This window comes from Triticum aestivum, chromosome 5A (assembly GCF_018294505.1).
Source record: "Triticum aestivum cultivar Chinese Spring chromosome 5A, IWGSC CS RefSeq v2.1, whole genome shotgun sequence".
NCBI lineage: Eukaryota > Viridiplantae > Streptophyta > Magnoliopsida > Poales > Poaceae > Triticum > Triticum aestivum.
Window position 1 is genome coordinate 395,099,176 of NC_057806.1, and position 19,695 is coordinate 395,118,870.

At 46.1% G+C, this 19,695-nt stretch overlaps 1 long non-coding RNA gene and 2 pseudogenes across 1 annotated transcript; all 3 read right to left on the reverse strand.

Annotated features, from left to right (window-relative positions):
* Positions 1 to 2,939: 2,939 nt before the first annotated feature.
* On the reverse strand, positions 2,940 to 3,314 carry LOC123106984 (uncharacterized). Its single transcript, XR_006451561.1, has 3 exons — positions 3,288 to 3,314; positions 3,089 to 3,184; positions 2,940 to 2,993 (listed from the first exon to the last, which is right to left on the reverse strand). It is a non-coding gene; the product is annotated as an uncharacterized lncRNA (long non-coding RNA).
* A 5,878-nt stretch (positions 3,315 to 9,192) lies between these two features.
* LOC123101326 (uncharacterized protein DKFZp434B061-like) lies at positions 9,193 to 11,672 on the reverse strand (annotated as a pseudogene).
* Positions 11,673 to 11,698: 26 nt separating this feature from the next.
* On the reverse strand, positions 11,699 to 12,547 carry LOC123101327 (monooxygenase 2-like; annotated as a pseudogene).
* Between the last annotated feature and the right edge of the window lie 7,148 nt (positions 12,548 to 19,695).

A 19,695-nucleotide genomic window follows, 5' to 3' on the forward strand; every position in this document is an offset into this window, starting at 1 on the left:
CTCCTCTGCATCACTATCTTCTTCCTTGTTCTCCTCCTCTCCTTTGTCCTCTTCTTATTTGTCCTCCTCCTCCTCCTCCTCTTCCTCCTCATCCTCCTCCTCCTCTGCATCTTCTTCATTGTCATCCTCATCCTTGTCCTCCTCCTCTGATTCATCCGCATCTGTCTCCTCATCGTCGTCAGCATCTATCGCTGCTCCCATTTCCTCATCTTCTTCTGAATCATTCTCAACAAATTCTTCTTCTTCTTGTATAGTTGACCGCCGTCTCTTTCTTTTTGGAGCACGGCGTGATGCCCCAGTTTGCATTGATGGCTGCTGTACGTAAGGATCAATATCTGGTTCCTCGTCATCAATCTTGGCAACTTCTTTAATGAAGGTGCCAACCTGTTCAGTTACAGCCTTGCATAGCTCATTGACCACTTTCGCAATTTTTGCCTTTTTCTGCATCAACACAAAAAAGATTCAGTACTGATTCAGTTAGAAAAAATAATAAAAAGTAAAAATGTCTATAACTGACCATGATGTGATAAGTAAAAATGACTAATACACACTTTCTGACCAACTAAAAACATGATTCTAGCCAACTACACATGCACTGTGGCACAAAGTAAAAACCATGCATTTCTGCCAAAAGTTGATGACAATGGTTGTAAATGAACACTTTGACTATCCAAAAGAACATGTGCAACTACAAAACCTTATATGTGCAACTGAACATACATCACAGCCAACTAAATTCTGAATTTTCGCAACTACAAAAGTTATACATGTCCAACTGAACATACATCCCAGCCAATAGAAAAAATATTGGTAAGTGATATAAGTTTATGTATGCAAAACACTAACCTGCGGATTGTATGTTATTGGTAACTTGGATGCCACAAATGCTTCAGCTTGCAAAATTCCACCAAACAGTGGTGTCTGCTCCGTGCCTCTATACTCCTCTTTAAGCTGATGTAAAAAAAAGAGAAACAGAAAATAATAAGGTTATCAAAATAGATTTGTGTGTTGAATGAAACCACACATTACAACCTGTGCAACTACAAACAAGATACTGGGGTAGACAAATTCAACTATACATATATGCAACTGAACAAAGACACAAAAACTGTGCAACACACATGGCACCTAAAAAAAAGTTCCTATCAACTGATGCAACACATCTGTGCAACAAGATTAGTAAAACTGTGCAACTTAAAAAAGATGGTGTGCCAATTTAAAATAAACATGTGTGCAGATTGCCAAACTTAAAGCTATAATCTGTGCAACTACATGCATTGTTGTGCCAACTGATGACAGTTTTCTGTGCAATTTCCAAAAAGAGTGACCAGACATCAAAAGAACATAGAAGGAAGACACTGTTGGAAAAAAAACAAAAAAGAACTCACTTGTAATTTGCCGAACACACCAGGAGAGATAGTATCCTTCTTGATCACCTTGGCAATTAGAGTACTATCCCATGCATTCGATCGTATCGCGCAGTTGCTTACTGGGATGTCATGTACGAGCGCATCAAGGTATAGTATCTGCACTAGACCCAAACAAAAGAAAAAGCCAAGTTCAGTTATTGTTATGAGAATTTCAGCAAACTATAACTGCACAGAAAGAACAGGAACAGATGGAAAAAAGTGATCGTTTTCACTAACCATCAAGTGATACAAGCAGTAGCAAACAATTGCTTCTCCTGGTCCATGTTCCGGAAAGCTTCATTAATGTGTTCTGCTACAAAGAGGCAGATGTTTGTATTCTTTAGCATTTGATGATCTAGCACAAGTCCATAACACTTTGGGCTGAGCTTCAAGGCCGTGGTTGGTGCTAGAAAAGTACTGAAGGCAACCGCAAGCCAGGCCATAAAAAATGTGTCATCCGTTCTTCCAGCCATATGCTCAATCATCTTGAGCCATGTAGTGATCTGGGGATGAGAATTTCCAGTTATGTTGAAAGCCTGTCTGAATCTCCTAGTAGCATCCTTGTCAACTAAATATCTGACTTTTGGACCCTTGTTTGGGAGATCAAATACCCTCTGAACACTGTCAGCATCGACACGGATCCTTCCCCTTCCTGGGAAAACCATTTCAGAGGTCTATGGCTGGTAGGACTGCACCAGGAACTTAGTGAGGTCCGCTGGAAGTGTGTCTGATAAGTTCAATAGCCCCCCGACCGACCTCGAAACTAGCTCTGATTTCTGTAGTGGAGTTAGAGAGGCGTTGAAATTTGCAAAGCGCGCTGGTGATGCCCTTATCCTGCCTGCTTGTGATGGTCGCTCCACATCTTCCCCTGGAGCCACCTCAACTCCTTCGCCGCTGCCCTGTTGATTAGAAAATGAAAGCATTACACAAACATTAAACACAAGAGAAAAAACAAGAATGAAAAAAAACTAGCAATCATCATGATGTATTTGTGCAACTAATAAAGCTCATGAGGACAACTGCAAAGACTGCCAGTGTGCAACTGAATGTGCAACAATAAAACAGTAAATAAAAAAAGAACGAGACCTGGCAGCTACAAAAAGTTCTAGTGTATGTGCAACAATAAGAAATGATATTGCAACACAAGAAAAACAGTAACTAAAAAAAAGGTTTGCAAAGAACTATTCAAATAGCTCATAAAAACACAAAAAACCCACATACCTCAGCATCTGCTGCGGAAGATGCGACAGCTTCTCCAACAACTGCTGCCTGCACAAAAAAATGACCACTGATGTCAACTATGAAAACATGCCAACTAGTGAACTACAAGATGCCAACTAATGCCAACTAATGTCAACTGTATTTAAATCAAAATGACTAGAGATGTCAACTACAAAAGGTTGTTATTGACAGACTAAAAACAAAAAATAGTGTTCCGAACTGCTGCATAATTTCATCACTATCTAAAAAAAGGCGAGAAAAAACACTTATATTTGAGATTTTACTTACCCTAGAAGATGACTCAGCTCTCTTGCCAAGTGCTGCACGTCTAGTCCGCTTTACAACACGGAACTGATCAGCATCCTAAGAAAAAAACATGAGCATGGGAAAAAATAAAAAATGTTATATGACCCAAACAAAACCAAAAAATGGACTTGTGTCATCAACATGCCACTTACCTCAACATCCTCTCCCTGCTCAACACTCTGCGCAAGTCGTGGCTGGCGATTAGCAGGACGCTTCGAGTTCCGGCGAAGAGGTTGACTTCCAGAACGCTGATTAAGCAACCAAAAGAAAACATGAAAAAAAGACATTAGCATACATGCATAAGTTGAAAAACAACTCAAAAACAAAAGAAAAAAAAGTGAATAAAAATACATCTCCTTCATTGCCACCCGCATCTCCTCCTATTATAACCATTTTTGCCCTGCGGAAGGAAATACAACAAAAAAACATAGTTAGAAGATGTGGACAACCAACTACTACAATCATGCAGCCAACTGGGCAGTAAACCTTGTGCAAACTGGACGTCAAATAAGCCAACTAACTTTTTTTTTGCCTAATTATTACTTGCCAACTGTGACAAGTAATACCTAGACAGAAAAAAGTTAAGTAAAGGCAACAAGCTCAGTGAGATAACTTATTCTGAAAAAAGCGTCCCTAGTTGAACATGAAGGGAGACACATGAAAACAACCACATCCACAACAAAAGACTTGCACATTGAGAAAAATTAAAATGGAAAATTGGCAAGCATTGGTACTAATTTGCACAAATCAAGGGGTCCTAGTTGCACAAAAGCAGGAGAATAACACATAAACCACCATAGCCACCACAACGCTGGTGGATTGGGTAGATTATATTGGAAAATTGGCAAGCATTGGTGCTAAAATTGTACAAACAAGAGTCCCTAGTTGCACACAGCAGAGGGGGGAACAGCCAACTAGTAAAAGTGTATAACATATGCAACTAAGTAAAACCAACTAAGTAGAGCAACTGGCACAAGTGTATAACATATGAATAGCCAACTTAGTAAAAGTGATGCAGCCAACCGAGCAGGCAACTTGTGCAACTGAACACAGTATAGACAACCACCTAGTATAAAAACAGTGAGCCAACTGACCAAAACAACTGCTGCAACTGCAGAGCATATGAACAGCCAAGTACTATATGGACGCAGCCAACTGGGGAGAATTTTTTGCAACTAACCATTTAAATCTCTGAACACCAACTACGAAATCAGCCAATGCATTGCACACAAAAACAGTGAGCCAACTGACCAAAACAACTGCTGCAACTACAGAGCATATGGACAGCCAAGTACTATATGGACGTAGCCAACTGAGGAGAATTTTGTGCAACTAACCACTTAAATCTCTGAACACCAACTACGAAATCAGCCAATGCATTGCACACAACATTGCGCACATCTAATACAACTTACAGAATAACTAAAGAATCATGTGCAGGTGTAGAACATATGGACAGCCAACTAGTAAAAGTGATGTAGCCAACTGAGCAGGCAACTTGTGCAACTGAACAGTATGTAGAAACCCAACTAGCAAAAAATTGGTGCAACTGCAGAACATAGGGACAGCCAACTACTATATGAATGAAGCCAACTGGATAGAATTTTGTGTAACTGGAACACAAGTGTCTACCAACTAAAAAGTGGCCGTGATACAAGTTTCACCCTCTTAGTTGGTTAGCACAGGTAATGGTCCCTAATTTGCACAGGTACTAATTTGCACTGTAATGGTCCCTAATTACAAACAAGAGGAGAAAAACACATGACCCACGAGAACCACCAGAAGGCTGGCAGATTGGCTATATTATCTCAAAAATTGTCTACTGCTGCTCCTAATTTGCACGCAAGGGGCGACAGAGTTGCACACCGCGGGGGAAAACACTCATCAAAAACACCAGATCCACCGCGAAGCTTCAATCCACAGAAGAGGCACTATCGCCGCGAACCACTCATCCTCCCTGAACCATATGCACGAGCTCACCCCCTACTGCAACTCAAAAACGACAGGATGAGCACAACCCTAACCCATCCCTGCCAATCCGGCGGTTTCCCAAACGAAGTAGTCCGCTGGGGTGACCTCAACCTCGCCGGAAAATGAGTTCGACCTCCCTAACCCCGACCGCGACCTCGACCTCCCTGACAACGACCGCGACCTCACCGGAAAACGAGCGACCTCATCGAAAAAAGGAGGACGGGCGAGTAGAGAAACAAACAGGGACGAAGACGAGGAGCGCGCGTAGGAGCAGTACCAGAGCCGCCGCGTACGACGACCCTCGCGGCGCGCCCCGCCGTCGACCACAACCCAGCGGATTTGGAACCGCCTCCGAGCACCAACCAACGGCGAAAGCAAAGGGGGAAAGTGGAGGAATGGGCGGCGAGAGGTGGGGGTGGACGGGGTAATGGCATGAAATTCGAAACCGTCGCCCACTACGCACGACGGCTAAAACGCTGGAGAACTGCCTAATCCTCGATGACATGTGGGTCCCACGGACGATTTATCTCGCGGGCGCGGCGCAAATCGGACCAGGCGACTGGTCCACACGCGGGTCTGAGCGGCGCGGCCCCACCTCCCGACCAGGGGACACCTGGACACCGCGCGGCGTTGATCGGGACGAGATCGAGCGGCTTTCGTTCGGCCGCTCGTTCTGTCTATTTAGTGGCCGGCCGCTTTTTAGATTTCAGGTAGATTGTTTGTCAGGTAGTACATGTACCACCGCTTGGACGAAGTCCCTCGTACGTACGTAGCTGGGCGCCTGGGCTCTTGGTGCCTGGCCATCCGGCTGGAGCGTGACCACCAGTGCGACCGATCCGGGCGGCACGGCCAGGCATGACGTCGCTGTAACGAGCTCCATGTCGTCCTCTGTTCGGAACCCTATCAAGCCTCCACGCGCGGCCGCTCTAGACTTGATCCTTGCCCATGCACTCGTCGTAGCTCCAGAGCACCCACGAGGAAGTCTCATCCGGACGGCACCGAAGCCCCTGGCCTCGATCTGAGGGAGAATCCGTTGAAGCTGGAACACGTCCAAAGGGGCAGACAACGCCAAAGTCGCTGGCTTCTTTCCCGGTGAGCTGGGTGAGGATTCGCTCGAACCTTGAAGCCCGCCGTCCTCGATCCAGGTGAGCAAGGCGAGCATCCGTGCTCCTCCTCCGCTGTTGTCTATTTTTTCCTGTTCGTGATGAGCTCCTCTCTCTTTCCCCATCTCTTTCTGAGCTCTATCGTGGTCAAACTGCTCCTGCCTCGATCGTCGAGCAGGCAGAAGCCCTGCGCCTCCACCACGGCGGGCATGGCGGGCCGGCGCCGAGTTGACTGAATACTGAATACACTGATGACGTAGAGATAGTATTGCCGTCGAAGATGGACGGCAAGGAGAACATCCGCCACTGCTCCGGTGAGGCGAACGCTGTGTCGATGGCCTGCTATCTCTTCAGCGCGCTCACGTGCTTCCGCCGAGTCTCCTCGCCGCTTGTGGAGGCGCCGCCAAAGATTGATCGGACAGGTAGGGCGTTGTATATGGGCGAGTGGTACGCGCCGGCGCACCGGCCGAACTGTTCGGCCGGTCCAGCCCAAGCCGTGCGATGCGGTCAGCCCCAGCCGTTAGATTTCCGCGCGAGACCACCACCGAACCAACCATTACAGCAAAAAGAACACGTTTTTGTTGCAACCGTTGTACGAACAGCCACAATGAGAAAAACAGGGGAGCTCGATCCCCCGCGTCCGCCCATTCCCGATCCGCGGCAGTGGCGACCGGATCCGCCTGTTCTTCGTTGCCCGCAGCCGAATCACGTCTAGGAGGGGCTCCCCCACCTATCAAGCCGCCTTGGGATTGCTTCAATCATGTCGTACATACGTCATGACCTCCTTGCCGCCATGGATTTAGGCTCGAGCTCCGCTGCCGTTCATGGCCGGAGTCCCCTGAGGAGGCAGGGCCCTGGTGGTAGTGGACCGGTGTTGCAACGGTACTACAACCCTGATGTCTCATGTGTTTCTCGTTGGCTCCATGCATGCAGCAGCGTGTCCCCGTAGTTGCATCTCCCGGTGACGACGGTCGCAACTCCGGTGATGACGAACGCAGCTCCGGCGTTCTGCGGCTGCAGGTCGCACCACCTCCGGCGACGAGCTCGTAAGAAAACTGTACTCTTCGTTCGGGGTGTCGGTAGCAGCAAAAAGAACGCCCGGATGTAGCAAAAAAGGGCAACGCTTCCAACAAATTAAAAGCTCGCCGGCACCATTGTAGCAAAAATGTTAACCAATTGTATCTTCTGTGGCTGCCGGTTGCAGCAAAAAAATGACACGGTTGTAGCAAGAAAAACATTGACGTCGACCGGTCGCTGCATATGGTGGTAGCAAACCATGTCGCCGGTGGTAGCAAATGAAGCCGTCGGTGGTAGCAAAACAAAAAACTAGTTCCAGCAAAAAAGAATCAGCTACAAATACAGTAGTTGGTTCCAGCAAAAAAGTTTATGGGTTGAAGCTTTTTAAATGTAGGGTTGAAGCTTTCATGTAAACGGTTGCAGCTTTTTTTATTTGGGCAAGAAATCGATAGCAAAAAAAGGATGTAGCAAAAAACACGCTGGTCGTAGCAAAAGATAACGGTAGTTGCAGCAACAAAATGTCGTTGTTGCAGCAAAAAATGGATGCAACTTTCGTCCGTCTGCAGTTGTAGATATTTTTCCCACCCCACAGCTTGAGCGGTTGGTGAAAAAAAAAGCTGACCGAGTAAACGTGGTGGGCCAAGGCCAGCGTGATGGGCCAAGGAAAAAACACAACGTGGATCGGGAGGTGCGGGAGCGCTGGATCGCTACCCGATCAAGCGGCGTGCGCGGGACCGGCCGAAACGCTCGGCCGGTGCACCGTCTGGGAACATTAATACGTTGCGGTCGAGTATGTACGATTCGTCCAACGATCAGGTTTTCTTTTTTGAGGGAAATTGATCGATCAGGTAGGATCCATCAGGTCCAGCCCAAGATCGACTACGCTGGGAAACAATTGTCACCAGCAAACGAAACGGTTTTTTAGTACCACCTCGCAGACAGATTTTGTTATGAAGAGGTACAGTAGAAAGAAAAAAATTCCTAGGAAGAATCAAGCCGTCACTAAGAAGAACATCACCTCACGTCACAGCAGGGTGGATTCCCATTGCTCAGTTGCTCTATTGGTTGGGCCATATGTTCTAGATATGGAATAGACAGACAACTCCTGTATAGTAGTAGTACGAAGAAGATCCTCAACACATCATTGCCAGTTTTCCGTCAAGACAAGATTTCAGATATGCTCGCGACCAATCTCTAGTTCATACAGCTGGGAAAGGTAACAAATGTTCCTTAATAATAGAAACAAGTGGGGGATCATGGAGCCCCATTAAGCATAATTTTCTGTTTGTTTTAACTATTTCGACAGCTAAGCTGTCGATTTCTTTTGGAAATCCTGAATCACAGCTCCATTGACCTGATGCTCTGGCATACATAAAAGATAGTGTTTGACTATATTCTAAACAGTATTTAAACCTGGGTTTAGACCAAAATTAGACACTGCCTGATTATGCATCTCTGACATAGGGCCAGTTCTTTTCGGTGATTCTCCCAGAATCTCCCCCCTCCTCAGCTTCTCCCAGAATCGTCACTCCATATTTTTTTTACAATCCTATTTAGTTAAGGTCTAATTAGTTAGGATTGTAAAAAACATATGGAGTGATGATTCTGGGAGAAGCTAGGGAGGGGGGTGATTCTGGTAGAATCGCCCAAAAGAACTGGCCCATAGTCTAGTATCTTAGTACTCTAAATTTTATGATTAAACTATAAACTTCCTAAAATAATTTAATTATCCAGGTAAACATCAGAATGAAAATTCGAGCACACACCTTCAGCTAAGCAGCACGCAGAGCATATTTAACTCAGACCTGAATACTGAACATCACCATCAAGTGCAATAAAATTTATAACACCTGAACAATATTGCTCCGATGATCCATTTCCACGTCCTATGCGCGTCTCAAATACGATAAACAATGGATACTTTGCAGAATAACATCGCTAAAAGGAACTGCAAAACTATCATCTTCACCAAACGAAGCTGCAGTGGCTAACAAGCTCCAGTAAAGAATCCAACTCCATAGATGCAGTGCAAAGTAATCTACACCACAATATCTCAAAATATGCCCAAGTTTACATCGTCCGATGTTCAAACTACATACTTTTGGAATGTAACCATACTAAGGATCGATAAATCATATCTCTTGGGGTAAATTAACACAGAAACATCCATAAAAGCACAATTATCTTAATCCATACCAAATAGTTCAATGTCTCCTGAGAGCTCAAATAGATAGTTCATAAATAAGAGTAATGCCGTAATGGTGAGTAATACAACACAAATTTTACAGGTGTAGCCACTTGATCACGCGTAATGTTCAAAATAATTCAAACACACAAATTCAATAGCTGTAGGCAGCTACCAAATGCAAACGCAATGGATCAATCGAGCAGGCCGGTCTTCCACCACACGGCATTGCGTACCTGGCGGAGGTGCCTGCCCTTGAGCGTGTGTCCAGCGCCCTCCAGCAACCAGAAGGTCGTCATGGGAGCGTGTGTCCAGCGCCCTCCAGCATCTAGAAGGTCGTCATGGGCGACTCCCACGCCGGCGAGCGCGCCACCATCTCGTGCGGCGACAACATCTCCACGTCGTAGTCGTCCTCATCTGCTTCACTCGCGAAGTTGCGAACGCCTCGACCGTCGGTCGCCGCATCCGCGCCGCTGGCACATTCATCGGCGCGCATTGCGGCATGTGCATCGCCGGCGACGGCACTGGGCGGGGGATGGCGGGGATCATGCGTGGAAGGGCCATCGCCGGAGACGCGGGGGATGTCGAGACGAATGAAGCAGACGGGGGCGGCGAGAAAGGCCCGAGGCGCTCGGGGAGGGCCTCGAGGATGGCCCCGGCGGGCGGCGCGGGGGGCTAGGGTTTGCGGCGCAGATGGAGGAGATGAGCAAGGGCCGGCGTCGCGGCTGCGGTCGCGGCCGCTCGGGAGAACCGAAGAGGTCGTCCACGTCGAGCTCGAAGGCCGCCGAGGCGGGTTGGTCGCCGGCGGCCGCGCGGGGGAGGAATGCGCCGAGGAAGCGCTCGGAGCTGGGCGAGCTCTTATGGCGCGCACGATCTATGGCGAGGCTCCGCTGTGCAGGCGGGTGGCTGGTTTTTTCTTTTCACACACGTACCGGCGGTTCAGGTTTGGTGGCCTGTACGTAAAACAACGGCAACCTATGGAAGTTTTGACGGACGGACGAAATTAGTACCACCTCATTTATATTACGATTTTGTTTATACAAATTGTAAAAGCGTATTATAATATGAAAAGAAAGCGTATTATATATATATGTATATATATATATATAATATAATATATATAATAGGGAGAGATAGGGAAAGAGCCCGTGCGTTGCAACGGGTATACATATTCTATGCTCGTGTTTTTCTACGGAGCGAACACAAATTTCATGAACCACAACTGGCCGATTTGCTCTCCTAGCTAGCAATTCAGCAACCAGTCACATCTTCCATCACCGATGCATCCCTCCCCCACTCATCGGTTCCCTCCCATTTACTTTGGTCAGTTCCATGCCATCTCTCCTCAATCCCCCCTCCCCCTGGCCACTTACACTTTTAGCCGTAACCGTATGATCAATCTTATTGTCGTCCATCTTCGTGTGCCTGTGCTTGAGGGGCACATGATCAGAGCGAAACTCTTGCTACCCACTGATCTACATGACAATCTTCTCTTTCCTCCTCACAAGGCTGACCACTGCCACCATGGTACACAACAAGCGGCTACACGGCCGGCCTTCCGATTCACCACTGCGAGCAACATCGGCACATAACTACGCAACAGACGGCTACACGGCCGGCTTTCCATTCACCACCGCAAGCAACATCAACACACAAACTGCAAACTCTCACAGTGGGGCCTCCCTCTCAATTTCTCTACCACAAATTACAAGCAGTGGGAAATAAATCACCCCAGACAAATAAAACAAAATTGTGATAGACCCTTGTAGAAACTAACAAAATAAGGAGAGTTGCATACACATATCAGCATAGATGTCATTGTTCTACATATATACACTAAATATGCACTCGGAGAAGAAGCCGTAGAAAGTAAATAAAAATACGATGAAATTGCACCTGATTCTTAAGTATACATAACTCTGCATATGTGACGTAACTCTGCATATGAGGCATGATCCCTCTACCTTTGCAAGCATAGCAAGAAGAGTAATTAAGTGCTAATTAAAGCTTCATACTATAGCTTGAGCACAATAGTAATAAAATCCAATATAAGCTGGCTTTGTTGGCATATATATATGTGCACTTGCAGAACTATGTAATCCATATAAAAAATACAACATGCAGTGGGAGGGACTTGCGTTGTTATCAGATGCATTGGCACTGTGCATATCCATACATTGCTATATGTACGATGAAATTAAAAAATTGTGAAGAGAAATAAATAAAATACGTGTGTAATATATGTAGAAATATTACTGTTTGGGAGCTGCCTCGAGTGTTAGCCAGCGTGCAGCCGTTCCCGAACAGGTTGCACTCGCCGCCGTGCTTTGGCTCCGCAGCAGTGCATGCTCGGGCTGTTAGGCAACTGCTGGAATGCTGGTTTTCGCATCACGGCTCGATGCAGCCGCTCGCTGCGTTGCTGGCTGCCGCTGGTGTGCCGGTGCCGAGCCTCAATGCCATTGCCATCTGATGCGCGTCGCCGGCTCTCACTCGCATGCCTCCGCCTCCCGTGCGCTGTCGCGAGCATCACACGTCTGCCTGCAGGAGTCGCTGCACCGCTCCTGGCCGTCACCACCATGCATCAACGGCAACCGTGTTCCCAAACAGCCCACGCACCTTGGCCTACCTGGCCGCGAGCATCGCGTTCTTGGCACCACTGCGATGGGCCAAGGCCACGTCGCACGCACCATCGTGCCGCCGTGCCACCACGAGCCGTTTTGCCGCCCAAGTGCCCAGGGCACGCCGGCCAGCAAGAACTTGGGTGGGAAACCATGGCCGTCGGGGGTAACGCGCGAGGGCCGGCGTGGCCGAGCGCCCGACGGCTTGGTGAGCCCCAGCCATCTTGCCACCACGGAGTTGATCCCGTCGCAGCCGACCAGCACCTTTGCCCGGAGAGTCGAGCCGTCAGCGAGGTGGAGCATCTTGGCGCCGTCGCCGTCGCCGTCGTCGATGGACACGATCCTGGAGGAGTAGCGGATGGTGCCCGTCGGCAACTCCGCCGCCAGGACCTACAGCAGCATGTCCCGCCTGACGCAGCGGAACTCGTCCCTGAAGTCCACTTCCTTCACTATCTCACCTGTGGACGCTGACATGACGCGCAACCCTTGGATGTGCAGGTGGAGCTTCCTGATCTGGTCACCGACGCCGAGGGCGTCGAGCGCGCGGAAGGCGTTGGGCCAGGTGGCGAAGGCGAACCCCGAGGCCCAGAGCGCCGAGGACGACTCCAGCACCACGCTCCTCATCCCTTTCCTGTGCAGCCCGAGCGCGGCGGCGAGCCCGGTGAGCCCGGCTCCCACGATCACGATGTCCTCACCGGACTCCCCTTGCCGCTGCATGCTTGCTGCCGCTGCTGATAGCAACGAGGTCGAGGCCACGTAATCGGTGGACTTTCGGAAGAGAGCGCTTGTTGACACGAATCAACCAACCAATCTAGCTAGAGCTAATTAGTATCACCTCGTTTATATTACGATTTTGTCTACACGAATCGTAAAAACGTATTATGACTGGGCGAAAGCGTATTGTGATGGTGAACCCACGGAGTCAATCCATGCTTTATTATTATTAGGGATAGACTAGTACAAATGCCCGTGCGTTGCACCGGGCAAAAAAATGAGGCACAACCTACTTAAGATCGCCAATATGATGTTAATATGCCGGCAGTTTATTGTGCCTCTGTTGCGATCCTCTTTCCAACCAACATAAATCAGTATTGTAGAAAACTGATTTTGATGTATAAAGGGGATGCAGCAACCAGATAAAGAAATCATATACTCCCTCTATCCGGAAATAAGTGATGTTGTTTTAGTTCAATTTTGAATTAAAACAGCGCACTTATTTCCGGAAGGAGGGAGTAATAATTAATGGTCTGTACACTATTGCACCTTGAATCGAATGGAACAGAGGTGCATTATGGTATTTAAGGTTATTTTCATCCTTATACTCATAAACCAGAGTCTGCAATCTTATGTACTGAAAGGAGAATCAAAAGAGGAGAACAACGTATTTCGAGAGCTCTTAGATCCTTGATGATAAATTCTTATTGTTTCTGATAAACTTGTGTTCTCCAATTTTAGTCCAACACTCTGAACTATCTCATCATACAGTTTTGATAAGCAATACAAAGTGTTTTCGCTTTCGAATATGCTTGGAGATGAAAACTGTTTGTTGCTATTTATAAAGAATGTTAGTTGGTTATGTACTGCTAAAGCGGTAGCACATAATACCTCAACCACAAGAATTTTAGTTGGTTTTGTACATATGCCCGTGCATTGCAACGGGAGATGGAAAAAATATTTTGGAATGAATCTACGCTCAAACACGTGCTATTATCATACTGAGGCTCATTGATCCGAACTCATAAGGAAGAGCCTAACAAAATGAATTGGAAAGTTCATGTCAAAACAACATTCTGATGGCCGCATCAAACATTGATCGAGACGCATGTGCTTCACTGAAGAACGAATGTCAGTTTTCATGAAGCAGGCTTGGCCAGATCATGGAGATATGCACGCGTCATAGCTCGTTGCCTGACTGCTTTTTGGACTGGGCGAACGAACTGGTGTCGGTTGAGGTCACGATCATCGCCTTTACCATCTGTTTTTTTGGATCTTTTGCGACCTTGAGGCGGATGAATATGGTAGCCGGGGCAGTAGACATAATCTTATATCGTGCATGATAAAGTTGTTGCTAAGCTCGTCCTTGTCGAGGTAGAAGGTGAGGTTATACCATTTATACTTGATGTTCACCTCACGGTCATTGTCATGCGCGAGCCAGGGCGATGGTCGCAAAGTAGGCCTTCTGCCCGTGCCAGTCGCCACCTTCGACTATGCAATTTTTATGGTGTCCCAAAGAAGAATGCTTCGTCAATTAGTATGTTTCTCGAGTCGTCTACAATGACACGTGAGCATGTGGTTCGGAGATAAAAAGATTAAGGCAATTTGAAGTATTTATTGACCTTTGACAAATTAGTTATATTATAAATAAAAAATGATCTAACAATTCGTCTCTCTTTTGCTTGGAGATGTTTTTGATTCCTATAGTGTAGAGTTGTACGATACATCAATCATGATAGAAAATAGAAATTGAAAGGCAAACTCTGTCGAAAAGAAATGGACGGTTGTTTGTTTGGATAACTCACAACAAAATGAAGAAGTCACGTGCATGTTTATCTCTCACAGAGCACGCGGCAGAACCTGGCGTCGCCTCGATTGCCTCGCCTGCAAGCTTTCAACACATGTCCCTACTCTCTACTACGTGTTGCATAGTACACCATCTCATGACGGCGGATTCACACAAACTCCATATCTCCACAGCACAACACAGCATGACCGCACGGACATGCCAGTGACAAGCGAAAGGAGGACACATGCATGCGCATGGCAAAGAGCGGCCGACACCGAGGAGTGACGTCGCGCCAGCCAGCCGCGGTGGCGTCCCACGGAACTACGGAAGGTCCTGCACCGCACCAGCGAGGTGACCGCCTGATGTACAGGCTCGGGACGATGACGCTGATGGGGTTCGGCATGCATTATCGCTGTCATCGGCTATCTAGTGCTCTATCAGAATCCAGAAGGCAAGGCCCAACACTACGGCCACAGAGGTCGCCGACGTGGACATCGGACACGGCAGCGACCCAGTGGAGGTCGCGAGGTGGCCGACTGCCGCACAGGGCTGCTGGGACGATGGCGTTGATGGGGTTCGGCATCATCGTCGTCATCGGCTATTTGGTGATGTACAAGAAGGCGCGAGGCCCAGCCGCCAGCCCTATGCCATGGAGGTTGCCAAGGTCGCTGTCGGGCACGGCGACCCTGCCGTCGGCCTCCTAGCCGTCTACCTGAATGGGCCTTGCTACCAAGTGCCCTCCTGTAACTACACGCGCTCCTACCATGCTTAGATGATCCAATCTATGTCTCAGGTTTTCGTATGGACGCAAGTAGTACGATGTAATTAATTCTGAATTTTCTTGCAGGGACCTTATACAACCCCAGCTTCCCGCCTCCCGATGGCACATCCACGCCTTCTTCGCCGGCAAGGTTAGGCATATTCTCCTCCAGCACTCTGGTCACGAGCAGGACAACGATATGAGGGTGTAGACCCCGAAGCTTGTCGTTGGAGAACCAAGTGCCAATTTTGGCTGGGGCGACGAGTCCATCCTGCTACTGCACAGTATTCTTGCCTGCACTCTCCCACGGCGGCGCCCTACTCACGCCCGCCCTTAGGAATTTTGCAACGGCATCAGAGGTAAGCAAAATGAAAACACCTTCCTCCGCGTGTTAATTGGTATCTGGCGAGTCATTGTCGCCACCGATGATGATTTCTTGTGAAGTGGGATGCAAAATTAAGCAGGCGAATATGTATATCATGGTGCAGGAGGAGGGCTCGTCACCCATTGATGCTGGTGGTCGGCCAACTCTGTGCCTCCATGCTCATCACCGAGCTCCACGATATATTCTCGTGTGCCTATTCATGTTAGGTCGCCGAGACGGTACGCTGGAATGAGCGGCTTGGTGTGTCTAGTGCTCGCCGTCTGGCAGCACGACGCGATGTGTCATGGGTCGATGGAAGTCAATCCCACCCAAATCGACGGCATAGGCTTACGGGCTTGGAAGAAGTAGAAGAGGAGGCTTTGGTTGCGGCTGTATTTATTGGAGGAGGGTTGTGCGTGGCTGGTTGTGTTTGTGTCCTTCACGGCAAGTCATGGCAGCGTATTATATTGGGACTTTCTACAGGTGTGGCTTCGAGCACACGATCGATAATAAGGTATATACGGACGGACGATGCTTGCTTCTTTCTCTTCGGTACCCTTGTTGATCCGGTTTTGCCTGGGCTGGGTTTGGTGGGCTGAGGCCAGATGGATCAGGAGAAGTCCAACTGACTTAAAACAACAGTGACCTACGGAAATTTTGACGGCGGACGAACCTACAGATGGTTCCCTGAATTAGTACCACTTCGCATATATGTTTTAAATCAAACTGAAAGCGTAAATTCGTGGGAAGAAGGGTATTGTGACGGTGAACCCATGGAGTCAATCCGTGCTTTATTATTAGGGACATATATGTTTTAAATCAAACTGAAAGCATAAATTTGTGGGAAGAAGCGTATTGTGACGGTGAACCCACGGAGTCAATCCGTGCTTTATTATTAGGGATACTAGCAAAAGGACTCGTTCATTGCAACGGGAGAAAAAAATCATAAACTTCAATGGGCATGACAACATTTTGCTGCATCATCGATAACATTTTGGCGACCATTTTGTTCAATTTCATTAATAATTCGTAATAAACAAAAATTTAAAAATAATATTTTTTGATTTCCCAAACATTTGTTTTAAAAATTGCAAACATGTTTTAAATATGCGACACAATCATTTTATGCTTTATTCAAAAATTTACTTAAAAGTTCTTTTTTAAAATTTTGGAGGTTTTTTTAAGTACCAAATTATTTAAAGGAGAAAAAACGATAATGGAAAAGAAAAAATAAAAATAAAAAACGAAATTTAAAAACGGAGCGCCCGCACATGGGCCGGCCCTAATTGGAGCGCCGTGTCTTCTCGCTACGTGCAGAGCGCGGTATAGGAGATCACTACTGCGTGGGATGGCCCAGGCAGGGGATTCCCTAGTGTGAAATGTTTTTGTCAACTTATAGATGACATTGGTGGGTCATATTTTATAAGTTTGGAAGCAATTGATGACTTTAATAATAATAATTATTATTATAGTGCATATGCCGTGCATTGCAAGAAGATCAAATAAAAAATAGCATGTCCATCAAAACATCACGATAGCGTTCAGACGCTGCCAACTGGTAGCTACAAGAAGGTCCATGTTCATATCTAGAAGAAATGTATAATCATAAAGCGACCTTGCAATGACATACGTCCGACCTGTAGCATCGCCAGTCATCCTTGCAACTTCCACGTGGTCGCCTTTGCAGTGTTTTTCATCCAACTGGTAGGACAAACGACCGTCCTTCCAGCGTCCATGTAATAATTTTGCAGCACTTTGGTCCGAATTGCCAATAGAAAAAAGGACAGCGGAGACTGATGTTACATTGACGTGTTTCAAGCTAGACACAGTGGGCACTCGACTTTACAGCGACGCGTGCCGCTTGCAGTGTAGTGTTTGCCGTTTGAAGCAGTGAAACTTGAGCGAAGTTGCACGTAGATCAAGCAGGTATATTTAAAAAAAAAATAACAGGAAAAATGCCGAGAAATGAAAAGATTTACGTTTGCAACTCCAAACCAAATGCTTGCAGTTGCAGTACTTAAAGAAGGACGTGCATGCGCGTGCATCAAAATAAGGAGCTACCCTGAGGAGCATGCCACGCATATCATCATACGCCAGAAGTTGCAATCATTATCGGGGTTAGTTTTTTTAGACAAATAACCTGGGTTTTTTTTGGAAAGACAAAGAACCTGGGTGAGCTGGTTCGGGGCGTGGAGACCAGAGTACATCCCCACACGCTGCTGATTTTTGGATCGTATCCAATGAAGCCTGGGAGGAGGCCCATCAGCATATATCAGCCCAATATATGGCTAGCGTGCGAAGTTGGAGGTACGACGTAGCACAAAACAACGATTGAGTCGTTTTTTTAGCAGAATTAGTACCACCTCGCATATATGTTTTAAATTCAAATGAAAACGTAAATTCACAGGAAGAAAGCGTATTGTGATGGTGAATCCACGAAGTCAATCCGTGCTTTATTATTACTAGCAAAAGGCCCGTGTGTTGCAACGGGAGAAAAGAATACCACACACTCTTAATTTAAAAAAAAAGGTCTATAATCCGAGTATTTGTAGCTACGGCCCAAACAAAGATGGTCTTTGCCTACAAAAGCGCAAGTTCAAGATTCCACATGTCTTTTATTTAAACGTGGCTTGCATGTGGATTTAATACGTACTCCCTCCGTCTCAAAATTCTTGTCTTAGATTTGTCTCCAATCCTCCGTATCTAGATAAATCTAAGACAAGAATTTTGGGACGGATGGAGTACAAAGAAACGGGCAAGTGACCTTCAATTTCGTCTCCAATCCTGATTTTGCTGAGATGTTCATCCACAATCCGGATTAGTACTGATATGAAAGAAAGACGGATAATGCACTGTTGATTAAGATTGCACCTAGATAGTATTCTTATTAAATGGTGAACAGATAAAATAATATCATATTCAGATTCTATATATTTTTCTAATCAAATTCCATATATAACATGTTAAATTTGGAGTTACGGTTTAGAAGATATGAGTATTTTAAAAAACATTTAATATATACTGCGGATCTAATGTCAGAAACATCAGGGGTTTTCTATAAATAGCATGACGGACTAAGAATACCTATTTCTTTTATTAGCAGGTAATAGAAAATAAATAAATAAAATAGCACAAATGCCCGTGCATTGCAACAGAGAAAAAATTGATGTGTGTTCACCAAAAAGAAAACGGCACGACGACATTCGTATGTTGCCACCTAGTGGTCGCAAAAAGGCCATGCCGAGATTTAGAAAAAAAGCATCATCAACTACACATTAGTCATAATAAAAGAAGCCTTAACACCGATAATAAGAAACACTTTTTTTGTAACCCTGAAATCTACTCTCTCTCTTCGGGTTTCTCAGGCCTATCTCACAAATCTCAGCAAATAGGAGTAGATAGTGATTGAAGAGAATGGATATCACATGCTCAAAACCACACAATTAACACACTTGCGTTTTTCATAAAATATTGGATTGGAAAGATAATTGTTGCATGAATGTGCAACTACTATCCACTGTTCAGTTTGTCAGCTTGTTTGCAACAACTTCTTTTCGGGGCGCTAGTTCAAGACATGTCATAGTGAATTGATCCGGGTGAATAACACTAACTTTTGATTGACATGTTGGTCACATCCTCCTCGACCCCGACATGATGTATTGCTGGTAAAAATTGGTAAATATGTATTGTCATTGAATTCTGATAAACTGACCTTTTGTATGTTAGACCTATATAAGAGAGCATAGAGCTAGAAAAGTAACCGAAATTAACCAATAAGGTCTTATATATAGCGTTTTTCTTGTCGGGCTTGCAAAATTAATCAGTAATATGAATCATGCTAAACTACAGAATGCACTCTCATTCATGAGATTTAACCGGTAATTCCATGAAGTGCCAATGTATGCATGGAGAATACATATAAACCTTTAAAGGAGAAACACCCCTAAAATTTTAAAACATAATGATATACAAGAAAATTAATACCAAATCCCCTATAATTAGACGATGACAAACATGGCACTGCTGTTGGAGGGTTAAATTATTAGTGTAACCTATGTTGTTGAGAATTTCATCAAACGCGTGGAAAGCACGTATAGTATGCCTGCAATACGATAGATCAGCACCATTCCCAGCATAACAAAGAACATAAATTATAATCTTGACCTCTAGTTGTGGATTGGTGCAGCACTTGAAGGTTTCCTGCCACCACATTAGGGCATGCTATTGGTGCGAAGCGG